Here is a 6,000-nt window from a genome sequence, read left to right as displayed (position 1 = left end):
GGAGTTCCGATACTGAGTTCCGATACTTTTAGAATATCGAATACCGGAATCGAAAGTTCCCATAATGCCTGCGCTCTGCAGTGTCTCTGAAGGATGACAAGCTGGATGGCAGCGCTCAGCTTACTGTACTTGTCATTTAGTGTAAAGGATTTATTTAAAAAAATATTAGTGCTTTCATGCACCGTCTCTTTAAAAAAGCCGGCCGGCAATTCAGCAGCGGTACCCGACAATTTACAACAGAAAGAATAGAGCATCACACATAGATTAGATAGATCGAAACATGTCAGTCACATATATAAGAAGTACAGTGACAGTGTTGCTTACTGTACTTGTCATTTAGTGTTAAAATAAAGGATTTATTTAAAAAAAAAAAATGGCGTTGGGTTCCCCGTAATTTTAGTCTCTAGCGGAGGTTAAGCAGACAGCTGGGGCAGATGTTTGAAGCCTGGGAAGGGGGTAATACCCATGGAGCTTCCCAGGCTACTGATACCAGCCCCCAGCTGAATACCTAGCCTTTACTAGCTATTAAAATGGGGGACCCCCCAAAAAAAGTGACTTGGGGTCCCCCCTAATTTAATAGCTAGCAAAGGCTAGGCAGACAGCTGGGGGCTGATATTAATAGCCCAGGAAGGGTGCCATGAATATTGGCCCCCTCCCAGGCAAGAAACACCAGCCGTCAGCCGCCCCAGAAACGGCGCATCCATAGGATGCGCCAATTCTGGCACTTAGCCTCGCTCTTCCCACTGCCCTGTAGCGGTGGCAGTGGGGTAATAGGGCTGGGGTTGATGTCAGCTTATAATGCCAGCTGACATCAAGCCCAGGTTAGTAATGGAGAGGCATCTATAAGACACCCCCATTACTAACCCCATAGTCAAACTTAAAAAAAAACACAAACACCCAGAATAAAGTCCTTTAATTGAAATAAACACACAATTCTTTATTGTTCTAAATTAAACCATACTTACCATCATGCCCATTCCAGCTGAAGCCAACGATCTCCTGCAATAAAAGTAAAATAATAAAGCAACATCATCCTTACCTTTCCATGGTTCCCACGACGGCTCCAGCTCTGCTACATTCACATGACAGGCTGGATCGCAGCCGAAAGCTGCCATCCAGCTTGCCATGCCGCAGACACTGAGAAGCGCAGGCATGCTTGCGCTCTGCAGTGTCTGGCTGTGACGGCATCCAGATAAGCCGAGGTCATGTCCAATGAACTCAGCTCACCTCATGCACGTCACTGACAGCGTGGGAAAATTCTCCTGCGCTCAGCGCTTCAGCAGGAGAATTCTCTCAAGCTCACCGCATGCGCAGGAGAATTCTCCCACGCTGTCAGTGACGTGCATGAGGTGAGCTGAGTTCATTGTCGGCTCATCTGGATGCCGTCACAGCCAGACACTGAGGAGCACAAGCATGCCTGTGCTTCTCAGTGTCTGCGGCATGGCAAGCTGGATGGCAGCGTTCTTTTGCGGTCCAGCCTGTCATCTCGATGTAGCAGAGCTGGAGCCATCCTGGGAACCACGGAAAGGTAAGGATGATGTTGGTTTATTATTTTTCTTTTATTGCAGGAGATCGTTGGCTTCAGCTGGAATGGGCGTGATGGTAAGTATGGTTTAATTTAGAACAATAAAGAATTGCGTGTTTATTTCAATTAAAGGACTTTATTCTGGGTGTTTGTGTTTTTTTGTAACTTTGACTATGGGGTTAGTAATGGGGGTGTCTTATAGATGCCTCTCCATTACTAACCTGGGCTTGATGTCAGCTGGCATTATAAGCTGACATCAACCCCAGCCCTATTACCCCACTGCCACCGCTACAGGGCAGTGGGAAGAGCGAGGCTAAGTGCCAGAATTGGCAGATCCTATGGATGCGCCATTTCTGGGGCGGCTGACGGCTGGTGTTTCTAGCCTGAGGGGGGGCCAATATTCATGGCACCCTTCCTGGGCTATTAATATCAGCCCCCAGCTGTCTGCCTAGCCTTTGCTAGCTATTAAAATAGGGGGGTCTGCACGTCATTTTTTTGGGGGGCTCCCCATTTTAATAGCTAGTAAAGGCTAGGTATTCAGCTGGGGGGCTGATAATAGTAGCCTGGGAAGCTCCATGGGTATTACCCCCTTCCCAGACTTCAAACATCTGTCCCAGCCGTCTGCTTAACCTTTGCTAGAGACTAAAATTACGGGGAACGCCATGCCAATTTTTTTTTTAATAAATCCTTTATTTTAACACTAAATGACAAGTACAGTAACCAACACTGTCACTGTACTTATTATATATGTGACTGACATGTTTCTATCTATGTAATCTATGTGTGATGCTCTATCTTTCTGTTGTAAATTGTCGGGTACCGCTGCTGAATTGCCGGCCGGCTTTTTAAAAGAGACGGTGCATGAAAACACTATTATTTTTTTAAATAAATTCTTTACACTAAATGACAAGTACAGTAACCAACACTGTCACTGTACTTCATATATATGTTACTGACATGTTTCTATCTATCTAATCTATGTGTGAAGCTCTATTCTTTCTGTTCTAAATTGTCGGGTACCGGTGTATGCCGCTGATGAATTGCCGGCTTTTCATGTTTCACTGTTCCCATCGATTTGGGCAACCACCTCCCCCAATACATTCTACATTATTGTTAGTTGTTTTCCTTCATGTAGAATTAACCTACAAGGAAAGAAAGGGTTTATTTTCATTCCGATATTTGTGTCTCATTGACTTGCATTGGATTCCGGTATCGGAATCGGCGATATCTGATACTTTTTGAGTATCGGTCCGATCCAATCTGATCCGATATTTCCTGATATCGGAAGGTATCGCTCAACACTATTCATGACTTAGCTGTGCCTGAATATCCTGAACTCATAAAAAAAGTGAAAGTACCATTCACGGTACTCAAAAGCCAGTGGGATGTATCGTACGTACAGAATAACAATAATGAGCGTCAATGAACTCAGTGCCTAGCATAAAAAGAGTCAGGCTTACCCATGGTGCACGTGTGTCCAACTGTGATCGTCGTCGTGGGGCCACATTTCAGCTTTTAATTCTTTTGTGCTAATATTGTACTCCAGCAAGGAGTCCACATTTCAGAATATAAATTATTTGTGCTAATAGCGTGGTCCTGAAACCAGGCCACATTTCAGCATTTAGATCTTTTGTGCTAATATTGTGCTACAGCCAGGAATCCACATTTCAGAATCTAAATTCATTGTGCTAATAGCGTGGTTCTCGAACCAGAACACATTTCAGCTTTTGATTCTTTTGTGCTAATATTGTGCTTTAGCTAGGAGTCCACATTTCATGATCAAAATTTTTTATTCTTTTAGTGTGCTGATGAAACCAGGCCACATTTCAGCTTTTAATTCTTTCGTGTTAATTTTGACTCCAGCCTGGAGTCCACCTTTTAGAATCTAAATTCTTTGTGCTAATAGCTTAGTCCTGAAACCAGACCACATTTCGGCATATAAATCTTTAGTGCTAACAATTTTCCGCAGCCAGGAGTCAACATTTCAAAATCTAAGTTCTTTATACTTATAGCATTGTCATGTAACCAGGCCACATTTCAGCTTTTAATATTTGTGTGCTAGTATTGTGCTCCAGACAGTAGTCCACATTTCAGAATCTAAATTGATTGTGCTATTAGCGTGGTCCTCAAACCAGGCCACATTTCAGCTTTTAATTCTTTTGTGCTAATATTGTTCTCCAGCCAGGAGGGCACAATTCAGAATCTAAATTCTTTGTGCTCATAGCGTAGTCCAGAAACCATTCCACGTTTCAACATTTAAATATTTTGTGCTAATATTTTTGCTCTAGCCAGGAGTCCACATTTAATAATCTTAATTTTTTCAGTCTAAACCGTGTTCCAGAAATCAGGCCACATTTCTGCTTTAAAATTCTTTTGTGATAGAATTGTGCTTCAGCCAGGAGTATACATTTCAGAGTCTAAATTATTTGTTCTAATAGCATGGTCCTGAAACCTAGCCACAATTCAGCATTTAAATCTTTGGTGCTAATCTTTTTGCTCTAGCCAGGAGTCCACATTTAAAAATCTAAATTATTTGTGCTAATAGCGTGGTCCTCCTCAAACCAGGCAATAATTCAGCTTTTAATTCTTTTGTGCTAATATTGTGCTCCAGATATGGGTCCACATTTAAGAATTTAAATTCTTTCTACTGTTAGTGTGGTAATGAAACTAGGCCACATTTCAGCTTTTAATATTTGTGTGCTAATACTGTGCTCCAGACAGTTGTCCACATTTCAGAATCTAAATTCATTGTGCTATTCGCTTGGTCCTAAAAACAAGGCCACATTTCAGCATATAAATATTTTGTGTTAATATTTTTGCTCTAGCCCAGAGTCCACATTTATTAATCGAAATTATTTCAGTTTAAACTGTGTTCCAGAAACGAGGCCACATTACAGCTTTTAATTCGTTTGTGCTAATATTGTTCTCCAGCGAGGAGTCCACATTTCAGAATCTAAATTCTTTGTTCTAATAGTGTGGTAATGAAACCAGGCCACATTTTAGCTTTTAATTCTTTTGTGCTAATGTTGTGCTCCAGCTAGGAGTCCACATTTCAAAATCTAAATTCTTTCTGCTGTTAGTGTGGTAATGAAACCAGGCCACATTTCAGCTTTTAATTCGTTTGTGCTAATATTGTGCTCCAGCCAGGAGTCCACATTTCAGAATCTAAATTCTTTGTCCTAATAGCATGGTCCTGAAACCAGGCTACAATTGAACATATAAATATTTCGTGCTAATATTGTACTAAAGCCAGGAGTCCACGTTTCAGAATCCAAATTCTTTGTACTAATAGCATGGTTCTGAAACAAGGCCACATTTCAGCATATAAATCTTTTGTGCTAACATTTTTTCTGCAGCCAGGAGTCCACATTATAAAATCAAAGTTATTGATGCTTATTGCGTTGTCCTTTAACCAGACCACATTTCAGATTTTAATATTTGTGTGCTAATAATGTGCTCTAGACAGTAGTCCACATTTCAGAATCTAAATTCATTGCGCTATTAGCTTGGTCCTAAAACATGGCCACATTATAGCATATAAATCTTTTATGCTAATATTTTTGCTCTAGCCAGGAGTCCACATTTAATAATCTAAATTCTGTCAGTTTAAACCGTGTTGCTGAAACCAGGCCACAATTCAGCTTTTAATTCTTTTGTGCTAATATTGATTTCCAGCCAGGAGTCCACGTTTCAGAATATACATTATTTGTGCTCATAGCGTAGTCCAGAAACCATTACACATATCAACATATAAATCTTTTGTGCTAATATTTTTGCTCTAGCCAGTAGTCCACATTTAATAATTTAAACTCTTTTGGTTTAAACCGTGTTCCAGAAACCAGGCCACATTTCAGCTTTTAATTCTTTTGTGCTAATATTGTTCTCCAGCCAGGAGTCTACATTTCAAAATCTAAATTTATTGTGCTATTAGCTTGGTCCTGAAGCAAGGCCACATTTCAACTTTTAATTCTTTTGTACTAATATTGTGCTCCAGCCAGGAGTCAATATTTCAAAATCTAAATTCTTTGTGCTAAAAGCATGGTCCTGAAACCAGGCCACATTTGTACATATAAATCTTTTGTGCTAATATTGTACTAAGTCCAGGAGTCCATTTTTCAGAATCTAAATTATTTGTGCTCATAGCGTGGTCCAGAAACCAAGGTCACATTTCAACATATAAATCTTTTGTGCTAATATTTTTGCTCTAGCCAGGAGTCCACATTAAAAAATTTAAATTCTTTGTGCTAATAGCCTGGTCCTTAAAATAGGCCACATTTCAGTTTTAATACGTTTGTGCTATTATTGTGCTCCAACCAGGAGTCCACATTTCAGAATCTAAATTCATTGTGCTATTAGCTTGGTCCTGAAGCAAGGCCGCATGTCAGCATATAAATCTTTTGTGCTAATATTTTTGCTCTAGCCAGGAGTCCACATTAAAATATTTAAATTCTTTGTACTAATAGCCTGGTCCTTAA

This window comes from Phyllobates terribilis, unplaced genomic scaffold (genome assembly GCF_046119375.1).
Source record: "Phyllobates terribilis strain yellow unplaced genomic scaffold, ASM4611937v1 Scaffold_82__1_contigs__length_6685932, whole genome shotgun sequence".
In the NCBI taxonomy this organism is placed as follows: Eukaryota; Metazoa; Chordata; class Amphibia; order Anura; family Dendrobatidae; genus Phyllobates; species Phyllobates terribilis.
This window is presented reverse-complemented; position numbering follows the sequence as displayed.